This window comes from Kryptolebias marmoratus, linkage group LG21, assembly GCF_001649575.2.
Source record: "Kryptolebias marmoratus isolate JLee-2015 linkage group LG21, ASM164957v2, whole genome shotgun sequence".
Classification (NCBI taxonomy): domain Eukaryota; kingdom Metazoa; phylum Chordata; class Actinopteri; order Cyprinodontiformes; family Rivulidae; genus Kryptolebias; species Kryptolebias marmoratus.
Window position 1 is genome coordinate 8327351 of NC_051450.1, and position 13268 is coordinate 8340618.

Consider the following 13268-nt stretch of genomic DNA (forward strand, 5'->3'; position numbering starts at 1 on the left):
CTTCTACGTCTCTCTTCCTTTGAGCGTCCTAATTTTTTCCCTATCTCTGTAGCAGCAGGTCCAGCCAGTACCATTACCTTCAACAGCCACATAATTGGTTTAATAAGGTCTGAGAGTCAAATGAGCTCAATATTAAAAAAAAAACGGTTCTGATGGTCCCCCTGTGTAGTACGTCTAAGAAGTAAGGGGCTCCTGCCGAGCAGGAGACCGCCTAAGGGTCAAGGAACTCTCCACACAGGTCAGAGACAAAGCTGGGGAGACGTACACATCAGGGTAGGTTATAGAAAAATAGTTTAAATTAGTTTTAATTTTAAAAGTTAAAATTAGTTTTAATGTGCTCCTGTTAGACAAACAAACATATCCCCCTTGGTGGAGGTAACAAGGGGGTCACCTGCTGGAGCGTAGACAGGGTTTTAACAAAGAAGTCACCTGTGACTTTGACCTTTGACCCTGTGACCTTGAAATCAACAGGCATCACCCTCGACTTAAGAGGCGTTCAATGGGGCAGTTGAATTTTCCTCCGTTACATGGTTGCATAGTTGGAGCGCAAAGTCACCTGTGACCTTCACCTTTGACCCCGTCACCTTGAAATCAACAGTGATCACCCATTGACCCGTGAGGTGGATTTTCTGTCGCAGAGTTAGAGCACCGGATCACCACGAAAAATCGAATCCCTTGTTCCATGTTTGACGTTCCCTGAAAATTTCATTTAAAAAAACAAAAAAATTTAAACTTTTTGAGTAAGCTCGTGCACAGACAGACAGACAGACGCTACCAAAAACAAAACCTCCTTGGTGGAAGTAAAAACGTAAAGACTACACTGCCACAGCAAACCTTCTAAGACACTGGTTTTTCAACCAAAACTCACAGACCGGGCAAATTTGAGAAGCAACCGAGAGGCCAAAACTAACCCTGCTGGAAGTGAGCAGCTCCTCTGCAGAGATTAGTCTGTCTGTCTGTCTGTCTGTCTGTCTGTAGGAGGACTGTAAACTGCACAGAGTTGGGCCTCATGTAGGAGGCACATGGGATGGGGTGGGAGGGGAGCAGACGTTTCCAGTGTGCTATATTGGAGATTAGCCAAACAAACAAACAAATAAATAAACAAACAAAAATAAACAAACAAATAAATAAAAACATTGTTTTTTAAAATACAAACCACTCTACCTTAGTGAACATAACATTAAAAATGCTGCCACTGATTTAAACCTTTTTCCGCCCCTGTCAGTCAGCAGTTGAGTTTTCTCTTCACCTTCTATCCATTCATAATTTTGTGCACTATTTGTCACCCACATACTGACCCTTTACATCTCCAGGGAGGGTGATTTTTATTTTATCTTAATAAAATCTTAATTACATCTATGGCGCAAACTGTATGCCATCACTGGACACAGGCTTGTCAAAATCCCTGTTTCTACATTTAAAAAAAGGTTTTTAAAACAATCCTGCAAGGCTAACGGAGAAATATAGCCCTTCTTGTCGTTTTACTGTCATGTTTTTAGCATATTGCCGCTGCTTTCCCCTCCACTGACTGAGTTTATTTACAGCCTCATTGATTCACACGGTTCCCGGCGATGCATGGCCCGGTCCAGATGATTGGCCTACACTGGAATATTGACTGTAAAAACCTTTATTTATTTATTTTTTTATTGAACCATCATCACACGGGCCTGCGAACCGCTTTCTGCGAGCACTGCATTTTTTTTTTTTTTCTCCCTCTGCTCACAATATAAAAGCAGACGAGCAGAATTCTACAGTCAGGCGAACACCTGCAGCCCTCCGCCCTCGGAGCTCCACCACACTTGTTTCTCTCAGTCCTTTCTCCCCCCTCGCTCCAGCTTGTCCAATCCATCAGATGTGGTGAAAAACACTGAGCCAGCCATTTTTTTTTTTTTACATTTTATTCACCCCCCCACCATTAAACCCCACTGCTGTCAAAATCGTCGGCTGAGCGCTCCTGTCCGCTCTCGCCTCAGCTCCTGGAAAGATCCGCTCTCTAGATTCCTACTCTGAGACTTGATTCTACCGAGTCATCCCCTGGCTGTGCAGCAGCTGCAGGTAGGATTCAGTTTCACGTCAGTTCACAGAGTCGGACCAAAATGCAGGAAACCGTGCGGCCGGTATCGGCGTGAGGAGAAAAATAAAAAAAAAATAACACCTTTCTCTCCTTCAAACACCTCTTGATTTTGCTGCTGCTGGTTCTTTGCAAACAGAAGCAAGAAGTCCAGACAGCACCACCACCACTAAGTCTAATGGATTATCTGTTTTACTGGTAAAGTGTTATATTTTAAGATCCATCAACAATCTGCTCAAAGGCCTAAATCTTTCTAATAGACCTGTCAGCCATGGTCCAGATAATGATGGCTGTTCTGTTTAGGTATTTAAAAAGTCTGCAGTCACATGCTGATGGGATTTGACAGGTTTCTTTGTTTTATCTTTTGACTTACGGATTTTTGTCGTGACTTTAGTTGTCCTTGTTCCTGAATGTTAACGATGAAATAAAAGGGAGTCATTATAAATGCTGAGATAAGGAAAAATCCATTATACAAAATTAAAAGAACTCCCGCCACTTTTTATGTTTCGAGTTTAAGACTAAGATCGTCTTTTGGTGAGAAACAAAGTACTTGTATTGAAAAATAAATAAATAAATAAATAAAAATCTTACTAACTAACCCATCTGTAATGGTGGAGGTGGTGAAGCTCACAGGCGTTTTTGACTTAACAGCCAAAATTAAGGCAAAAACAAATTTCAGTTCAGTGTTCACTGATCAACCAGAGTCTGCAACATTTATCTACACACAAACCAAAGCACAACTAGCTTTAAAGCTGAACTGAAGTGTTTTGAAGACAACATAAGTTGTAAAAAAATCATAAAATATGCCTATTGTAAGATTTAAAAAAAAACAAACTAGTATGCTGTGTATTTATTTTTTTAACAATAAACATTGAAGAAACCACTCGGGTGTTTTCAGCTTTTTCCATGACCACCTCGGAAGTGCGATGTCCTCTGAGCTGCTGAGGTTCAGCCATTCATCAGTGAGTGGATGAATACCAGTACAATATAGTTCAGTTTGTTAGAATTAATTGTTGGAACTGGCCAGAAAATGCCACTGAAGTTTCATTTTTTGGCTTCCTGAAAGATAAAAATGTTTCTAAGATCTTAATCCATAAACTCCGATGTGGGAATTACTATCAGAACTCTGATTCGGATCACTTCAAAGGGAAGCACCACTCCGACCCTCGTTAATGTGGTGGACTGACTTCATGCCAAAAAAACGGGACTTTTTGCCAGCAGCAGTCCTCACTATTTTTAATTTGAAAAGAAAGTGAAATGTGGAGGAGGACGTCTCCACAGAGAAGGAGACGAGAAACAGGAAGTTTAACTTCAAACGTAACGTGAACGCGTGCTGTCATTAAAAGGGCTGAGATGCCCACAGACTGACAGCCTGAGATCAGTTTGTGATTCAAAGCAGTTTGTTATTGAGGAAAAAATATAAACAATCCATGTCTGATAGTCTGAACCTGCTGTTGATTAGTTGACTCTGAAGTTCATGACTGCTATTCTGAAGTGCGCTCACATTGTTTACAAGTTAGCATCCGATAAGCTTCAAATTAGCAATGATAAAAACACTAAAAACAGTTTATTTAACTTTTTTGCCAGAAAAATCAGTCACTACTGGACCACATCAATCTCTGTGTGTGTGCGTGTGCAATAAAAGGCGTTTATTCATGACCTTCAAATAAAGTGTTTGTTTGAAGGCTGTCAAAAAGGCTTCCTGTCAGAAAGATTTTTATCCAGAAGGTCCAGCAGGAATCAAACACTCTGACGTCCTTCGGTTCAGGGTCTAAAAATAATAGCATTTTAAATAATTAATCATATTAGGCAGTAGGTGCTGGCATTCACATTTGTTTCCATGTAAATAAAAAATGGGTCCAAAATAAAAGCTGATGCTGTTTCCTTTCAGTGCTACATTAATAAAATCATATTGTTTTGGAGTCTATACCGGATGCTTGAAATTTTAATCTAACAAGTGGGATTTAAAGCCAAACACAGTGCGATGCAGCTTATATGAAGTCATTTGCCATGAAATGGTGTATTAAACATCAGACGATTCAAAAGAGTTTTAAAAAATAAGTTATTTTGGCTCATTGGTGTTTGAAATGTGCCTTTCCTTTAATCTAAATTCTACAGCCTTAGGATAAAATAATGAAGAAGTGTTTGCGCAGATACTTCAAAATGAATATGAAACTGAACTGTAAATCAAAAGCATTTCTACTGAAATTGCGGAAAATGTGAACACTTATAGGTGTTCTTTCTGAACACACATCAGAGCAGAGAAGCCTGCAATTATCCTTTGGTCGGATGGCACAACTGGAAGAAACACACGAGGATAATAGTGTTTCTTTGAAGATAAAGACGGAAGGGGGGGGGGATTATCTCACCAACAACTGGTTCAAAAGGACTTCACGGCACCCAAATACCAAAAATAAAGACTCAACAAGCACTGGGGAAAAAGCTGCAAATGGTAAAAGAACACAGTAGGTGTTTTGTTAAATTTATAGAGTAAAATTAAAAAAAATTAAAAAAATTAATTTTTACCAGGATTGGGATGGGACAATTTATTTATTTTTCTGTGGGAGTGGGATGAGACAGGAGTGAAGATCCACTCCCATGTCACCCTCTACACTGAAGCCATTTTCATAAATATATATTAAACAAGATGAATATGGTACCAACAGGTCGGGGGTAATTCAGCTTATGGCCATAAGAGAAAAATAAAAGAATTAGTTGGTTTGACAAAACATTTCAAGTCAAAACAAACTATTAACAAATAAATTTATGTTGGAGAATAAGAAGTGAGACACTTGAACAAATTTAGTCAAACACATCCACACAACATTTTAGGGACCCATTTTTCTGACATAAAAGTTAAATAAACTGGTTTTAGTGTTTTAGTCAATAATTTCCTAAGTGGGTGACTTGTGGAGACGAGCTGCCATCCTGGGTTCATGACGTGCGCTGTGCCACAGCCAGCCAAGAACGCCGCTACTGTCCGGTTGTTTACTAGTGGAAATGGAAGAAGAAGCCTTTTCTGAACACGAAGAAATGCTGGAAGACTTGGTGGGAGTAATGGATATACAACCACACCAGTATGAACCTGAACCGACGGCTGGATCTCCAGAATCAGATGAAAACTCTTCAGATTTGGATTCTGATGATCACCAGAACCATCATGGCCTACAAAACAAGGCGCATAACGACTGAGTTGGGAATGTGGAACAGTGAGAACTGATAAACCCCAGATCGTTGTCATGACATCAGTACACAACACTGCAAATCAACATAAAGATGGCAGGAGAGAGCTAACGATGCTAACTCAAGCTAACCTGATGCTAACTTCTAAACAACGTGAGCGCGCCTCGGAGTAGCATTTATAAACTCTCACAGCGAATCCAGCGAGCCCGCAGCTGAACCCAGCTGCTTTTTTAGAGTGAAGCCAGTCTACCGCTGTAACGAGGGTCGGAGCGGTGCTTCCCTTTGAAGTGGTCCGAACCTGAGTTCTGATAGTAATTCCCACATCGGAGTTTATGGATACAGATCTTAGGAACATTTTTATCTTTCGAGAAGCCAAAAATGAAACTCCAGTGGTATTTTCTGGCTGATTTGAACAATCAATTCTAACGAACTGAACTATATTTTACCGGTATTCATCCACTCACTGAAGAATGGCTGAAGCTAAGCGGACGTCACACTTGAGGGAAAAGTCACGGAAAAAGCCAAAAACACCCAAGCGGTTTCTTCAATGTTTGTTTAAAAAAAAAAATAGCATAACTGTTTTGTTTTGTTTTTTTTAAATTTTACAATAAGCATATTTTGATTTTTTTTTTCAACTGATGTTGGCTTCAAAATACCTTTCAGTTCAGCTTTAAACCATAATGGCTGTCAAAATACCCCTTTTTTATTCCGATTTTACTATTCCTATTTTAATAAATAAGCAAAATCAGTGGAGTCAGGTTTTGTTGCCAAAAATTACAAGTCGTTTGTTTATATTCGAACATTGGTGAGTTCACTTTGGACAGTCTTGAGGCACGACGGCTATTAAGCTGGTAAAATAATCCCTGGATGAAAACAGACTCAGAGAGAGAACGATGGAATCAGAGACGCCGGGTGTAAAGAGGAAAAGATAAAGTTTTCCTCTCTGTTTCTGAAATGAGATGAAGCTTTGTTTACTTTCACACCAATTTGCACTTTCATTCATGTGTCCAAATCATCTAGTTTGGACCAGGCCAACAGAGACCATAATGACCCTCAGGAGGCAGGGTGTGGTGAGGGTTGTGCTTGAAAGAAGCATCTTGTGTTTTTTCTTTGAAAAGCTTGGAACGTCTAAAGCTTTTCCGTTTAAATTGAGAAATCCCCTTGAGTGAGAACAACAGAATCAAGGAAAGAACAGATGCCTTTTTAAAACTCTTCTGAGATGAATCTGAAGCTTACAGTCCATGTATGTTTTCATAGACAGCACTACAGATTAGTGGTCAGCACTGTTGCCTCACAGCAAGAAGGTCCTGGTTTCAAACCCTGAGGTCTTTCTGTGTGGTATTTGCATGTTCTCCTCGTGTTTGCGTGGGTTTTCTCTGGGCACTCTGGTTTTTAATTAGCCCTCAGTCTAAAAACATGCATGTTTAGGCTGCTTTCAGGCACAGGCCTCCCTTGAAAAAGAGATCTGAGATCTCAATGGGATTTGCCTGGTTAAATAAAGATTAATAAATAATAAATAAATAATAGACAAACCACCTGAAGTTGCAAATGTTAGCCAAGCAGTTGCCCAGACTCCATGATGTGCTGCTCTGTTCACCATAGCGTCCAAAGGAAAGATGTTTGTGTAACAAACTGAAGAGCTCCACAGAAAGGTTACAGCATGTATTGCCTTTTAAAAGAATCAGAATCATTAGGAACTGGAATCGTTCAAATCAAACGATGCCCAACCCTACTTAAAAACCTACAATTTTGCAAATCTGGAAATATTTGGAAAAAATAAATCCAAAATAGTGACTTATAGACAACAATTTTTATGACATACCTTTACTTTGAAAAAGAGTGGAACCAATCCTTGGGGAGTTTAGTGTTCCTAGTCACTCCAGCAATGTAAAAGGAGCCTAATTGTGCCGCCGTGACATGTGGCTCATATTTGTAATGAGCACTGACCGCTTTTGACCCCAGCTAAGGTTTCTTCCCTGCCTGCTCTGGAGCTATCGATCTGTTTATGCCTCTCGGCCTTAATAAATGCACGGACGAGGCATGGCAGATTGAAGGAGGGGCACTCTCGGCTCAAAACAAATAATCCTGGGAAGGTGCGTGAGCGTTTCTCCCGCCACGCGCTTGCAGATTGAACCGTCAAGGTTAGTCGGTCGTACAAACTGCTGCCGTCTAAAGCAAGACACTCAGCGGCTGTCTGCGACAGCTAAAAAGAAAAAAAAATGTCAGAAATGGCTCCTTTTGTATTGAAAAGAGTGTGAAAAAGAGTCTTTGACATGACTCTGACAGGTGAAAAAAGATGGCCTGCTTCAAGAAAAGTGGGTCAACAAGAGGTTTAGAGTCAGCCTGAACAAATATTTATACACAGAAGTGACAGGAACATGGAGGGAAAAAAAAAACAACTTGCTTTTTGCACAAATTAAAGTATTTGTGTAACAGAAGTTAAAGCAAATTTTCCAACCCAAGCTGTTATTCCAGACCCTTGATCAGTTTCTGCAAATAATTAACTGTCTTAAAACCATTTTTTTTAAACGAATCTCTTATTTTTCGGCATCATCTGCTTCTATTTATGCCAACATGCCTCAATATCTTTCCTTCAGTTTGCTTTTTACTTTGACCAGACTGTAAAAATAAGAGCATAAACATTTTTAAAATTATAAATTAAAATCCCTTCTTCAAAACTAAAGTTTAGATTTTCATCAGGGAGGCGCCGATGCAGCTTCTCTCAGCTAATCTCCATCTTGGTGTCTGCCATCAGCCAATCGGTAAATAAGATAACATCGATCAGCTGACGGCTCCGAGTTATCCACTGAGTCCTGGTTTCCTCGCATTTAAAAGGGGGAAATAAAAAATGTTTGGACAATAACATGAATCCAAAAGCAAGTCATAAAAGGTGCTTGTTTTCAGAGTAGTGCATTAAAAAAAAATATCCATTTAAATCTAAACAAATCTATTTTAAGTCTATCTTTCTGTCTTTTGGTGTACAGTATCAGCATGTATGCTGAATGCACCAGCATTTATTGCATAAACAATCCTATAATTTAATGAGGATGAAATCGGGTCAAATAAACCCAAAATTTACGAAGGCTTCTCTGCCTGTCTTTGTCACCCTATTTTTTTGAGGGCTTCCAGGAGGGTTAAATGTCAGTATCCTCCTATAATTAAAAGCATTATTCACACAGTGAGTGGTTCTGGTTTGTCTATTTCTACGGATATACATCCGTTTTACCCAAGCAAGTGTATATGTGCATATTGGCCTGTCTGTGTGTCTGTATGTATGTATCTATAGCTGTATGTATGTGTGTGAAGGGGTTCAAACCATGAAGTATTTATCAGTAACGTACTTCCATCATTGGTGTATTCAGAGAACGACATCATCTCCAACACACAGCTCCTGAATTGCCACTTCCCTCCAAAGGTACACTGCCATGATGAAGTTGGCCTGTCGCAATTAGGAGAATAGCAGTTTTTCATGCATTACTAATTGGCATTTTATGACATTTGTGAATGTGTCTTGAAGAAGACTGGGTGTGCGCTGCTGTTGCTGGGATTAAGAACTTTTGCTCATTGCTCGCCTGTATGTCTAACAGAAGCCGATTGCTCTTAACATCTGAGAGACAGACATCAAGAACTGTCCTTGATAGAGCAAAACGCATGTAAGTTAATACAGCAGATAAAAACATATTTCCAATACCTCCTTAATTTTTATGTTCCTTAGTGGAATATGATCCCTCCCGGATAAGACCTGTTTCACTGCAGAGATCTGCAAAATATACAGGGTTAATAGCACAAACTAACAAATACTTTTCTGTCCAAAATATAATGTTGTCCTGTTTGTTCATGAGAGATAGTTTTAATATTACAAGCGGTTAATTTCTAGTTTAAATAAATTAAAAACAAAGGTATACCTCCCTCCACTATCTCCCCCCTCCACTGTGTTTTCCAGGGTTACACAGAGTGGTGTTTTGGAAGCAGGTGGATTTATAAGCCGTTCTGCGAGGCCAGTTTTATTTCAGATGGCCTGAAAAATTGTGTTTTTTTTTTTTTGTTATATTTATATAACATGGAGGAGCTTACCCCCTGAGGTCGGAGCCCCTCAAAATATAATTTTGTCCTTTGACAATTTTGAAGGGCAAACTCCTCATATACTGTGACTTTAGTTACAGAATCCCCATCTGAGAAAACAACTATGATGTTGTTTTTGGTGCTCATGGCCCTTGCAGTTGAGCCCCAACCTCCTAAACTCCTAAGACACCACTCTGGGCTGCTCCTCCCTCTGTAACACCACGATGTGTGTTGGAGGGCGAGTCCCGGAAGTTTTGTCAAAGCCGTTCTGAAAAAGGAACAACACAACACAAGAGTCAAGAAAATTCCATTTTGTAGGCATACATGAAGCCAGACCTATCCCCCTGAACATTTCTTTTAATTATTTTTTTTTTATATTGCTTTATTGATTTATTTAAAAATAAATTAAATACTCTCTAATTTGTTCAACTTCGTGGAAACTCTGCAACTCTGGCTCGTGGACACTCGGAGGGTCCGGCTGCACAACATTAATGCTCCCACACCACAGAACAGAACACTGCAAGGGGAACATGAGGAACAGGCGTGCGCCAACACAACACAGGGGAAACAGAACCTGAAATTAAAATAAACCTGAAAAGTAAATACCCCCAAAAAAGTCCAATCCCGACAATTAATTGTCCGACTTCTTTGTTGTGGAGTTTACCAAGTACACTTCAGCAAGTCTTGGGATGCCGGGTCAAAATGTCATCTGTTGCTATGACACTGATTGACTAATGCTTCATTTTCCAATTGGTTGAATTTTGGGCACGTTTGTGAAAAAATAAACACTGTATGCTCCTCAAAACATTCAACACAAACATTCAATTCATAGACTTAAGCTACAGGGCTTCAAACAAACAGGCGCAAATAAAAGCCAGCCCTTTAATCAGAACATATTTTAAAAATGTTTATGTTGCTTGTTTTAACTGATGAACAGATCGTATTTTGATGAACAGATTGCATTTTGATGAACTGTCACGGTCCAACCAGTAAGGCACAAGGACAAAGGCATATAAAAAAGATATTTTCTATTTATTTTTCCAAAAGTTCTTTAACAAACAGCTGTCAACAACAAATCTAAAAAATGTAGCAAAATGGGCCCAACGAAAGTGTCAACAAAGGCATACCTAACTCAGAATAGCAAACCAAAAAAACACCAGCTCACAATGAACTCACAGGAGAATTTATACACAAAGTCTAGCCTACACAAATGAGGAGGGGTGGACAAGGAGAAAAAAATAACTAATGCATAAACATAAATAAGTAATTCAACCCAAAACGTTTTAGTTTTACCACAACTATAAAACAACAACACAACCCAACACCAAAATGTTTTAACAATTGTTCCATTAGTGGAGGGAGGAAGAATCTTTAACATCAAGTCCCCTGCCTTCAGCAGCCTGATGGATTGTTCCACTTCCTGGTTTGCCTTACAACCAGTCCTCTCCCCCAGCCAGTCCTTCAAACTCAGCAAAACAAAATAGTTAATGATCCAAAAAAACATAAGGTGTTTACTCAATGTGTAAACCCATAAAAGTAAACCACCTAATGCAAGAACCACCACAAAAAGTGAAATTCTACATGTATTGCGTGAAAAATTCTAAAATATATCATATTTAAATAAATACTAACACTGGGGAAAAGATGGAGGAAGCTCCACATGAACAGATTGTATTTTAAAGAACAGATTGCATTTTAATGAACAGTTTGTATTTTAAAGAACAGATTGTATTTTAAAGAACAGTTTGTGTTTTAAAGAACAGATTGTATTTTAAAGAACAGTTTGTGTTTTAAAGAACAGATTGTATTTTAAAGAACAGTTTGTGTTTTAAAGAACAGATTGTATTTTTCCGTCCGAAAGCTGCTGAAGAAGTGCTGAACTGTTCAGTTGAATCTGAACAGCTGAAGTTTTATCCATCATTAGTTGAAAGATTTTTGAAGCTTAATGAAGAAGCAGAAAGTAAAATGTAGAAGCAGATTTGAAGAGAAGATCTGCATAAGACAGAAGAACAAAAGCTGAAAGATGCAGAAGTTAGATTAAAAAAGCTGAAAATACACTCTTAAAACAGATGTGTCAAAAACAACACATGATGTGTTCAATTTTAACACATGTGCCAAATCAGCTCAGGGACAACACATGTTGTGTCATTTATGACACAATTAATGCTTGTCATTTTAACACAACTATTGCGTCACTCAAATCAACACAAATGTGTGTCAAAATGTGTTATTTTGACACACATATGTATACAATGAGTTTTTATAGATAAGGTTAGCTTATTCATGGAAATTCATGGAAAAACTAAAAATGATATCAAAATAATGACTGTATCGCGAGCATCAGGAAGGTCTGAAGAGAAACTTAGACAAGGATTATGTCTCTACGTCGCATCGTTACGGAGATATCACGTTATGCATACATGTCAGAATTCAGCCTTGCTGCGCTTGTTTTTTTTCGCTCTCCCAATGTAATTTCCTATACCAGATGTGGTGACTTCCCGTCGCTTTGGAGCGATTTGCTAGAAAACTGCAAGTCCCACATAAATGAGTGTTACATTTTCTAAATCCAGACAAAAATTCCTACGTTTTGATGTATAATATGTGTAGAAAGAGTGAAAATTGAGCACGTAAGCAGAAGTTGTTTGGGAAGGAGCAGAATTTGCAAAAAGTTAGACATTCCACCCATTGGAATCCTTTATAAAGATTAATTTTGAGAAAAATGCCAACAACAAATTGAGCGATTTTATGCAAACCGTAACAGATATGAAAAAGCTGAATCATGCAGTAGTAGTTGAAGGATACAACAACATGTTAAAATTTGAATGGCGTTTCTAGCTGATAGTATGTGGAAGTAGTGCACTGTGAAAGATAGCAAAGATTTTTGCAGAATTTGGCAGAATTCTTGGCATTCATTCCAATGGAGCAAAGATTTGCAGAAAAAGCTGAGTATTTCATAAATTGTAGAAGATATCAATACCAAAAGTCAGCGCTTATGTCGTGAATGAGTAGAACATTGTAGAAGTTGAATGGTAGAAATAGAATAGAATGCTTAAAAGCATTTACACAATAAATAAATATAGAGACCCTTTTCGAGGTGGATAACAATAGTAATGCATAGGAAGCACTGAAGTGCATTGCGAAGTGCACTTAAGGTGGCACATAAAAGGGAATTAGCGATGACCAGCTGAGAGCTCTGAAACTGTCCAGTGAGGACACCATCCGTTTCTAGTCATCAATATCTCCTATACCAGACCTTTGTGCTCCAAAATCAAAATATCGACGCCTTTTGTCACAGTGCGGTTGCGGAGAGCGGGACCAAGCAGTAGGGAAGGGTTGAAAACTCTTTTATGAAGCACACCAGCTATAATATCCACACATAAGCAACGCACACAAGTCAAGGAACCGACACATATGATTTCCGAGCCCTCTCCTTCACCTGAAGACGTCAGCTTCTTAACTTCCCGTCCTCGGTCATGTCCTCTGTGAGATTATTTTTACTTTTTCATGGAAGTAATGGAATTAAATGCTCATGTAATCAAACAAGATGGGATTTTTATTTGTGTGAAATTGCTGCAGAGCACTTCCTGACCAGAATCTGAGTTACAGCGTTATCCTTGGACAGCAAACCGAACTACAGACTATCATGGAGCATGTGGGCTAGTTTGACGACTCAAACATCCATTTTCGTAATTCAGGTGATAGCATAACCTGTCATATGTCTGGGTTTTTGTTCTGTTATGTTGTTCTGTTTGTTCTGTTTTCTTGTATTTGCTGTTTTTTGTCCTTGTCTTGGTATTGTTTTGTTGTCTTTATGCTTTGGTTCTGTTTTGTCACCATTCACCTGTCCTCTGCTCAGTAGTTTTCTGGTTTCCTGTCACACCCATCTCCAGCTGTCTTCACTCCTAATCACACACCTGTTCCCACTTCTCCTCATCACCCTCTGCTTTAAAAC